Here is a 385-nt window from a genome sequence, read left to right on the forward strand (position 1 = left end):
CCTCCACAAAACTATTGGGAGCAACTGAACACCTCCCTAGGAGAATTGAGTTCCAACATGGGACAACTAAGGGTGGAGCACTAAGAACACTCCATCCTCCTCCATGAAATTAGAGAAGATCGAAGAATCATGAGGGAGGAGCAACAAAGACAAGGAAGAGACATTGAGGAGCTCAAGCACTCCATAGGATCTTTAAGAGCAAGAAAGAGCCGCCATCACTAAGGTGGACCCGTTCTTTGATTTCCTTGTTATTTGTTCTTCTGTTTTTCAAATTTTTAGTGCTTATGTTTATCCATGTTTGTGTCTTGTGATCATTAGTGTCTTAGTGTCTATGCCTTAAAGTTATGAATGTCCTATGAATCCATCACCTTTCTTAAATAAAAAC

This window comes from Arachis duranensis, chromosome 3, assembly GCF_000817695.3.
Source record: "Arachis duranensis cultivar V14167 chromosome 3, aradu.V14167.gnm2.J7QH, whole genome shotgun sequence".
NCBI classification, from domain to species: domain Eukaryota; kingdom Viridiplantae; phylum Streptophyta; class Magnoliopsida; order Fabales; family Fabaceae; genus Arachis; species Arachis duranensis.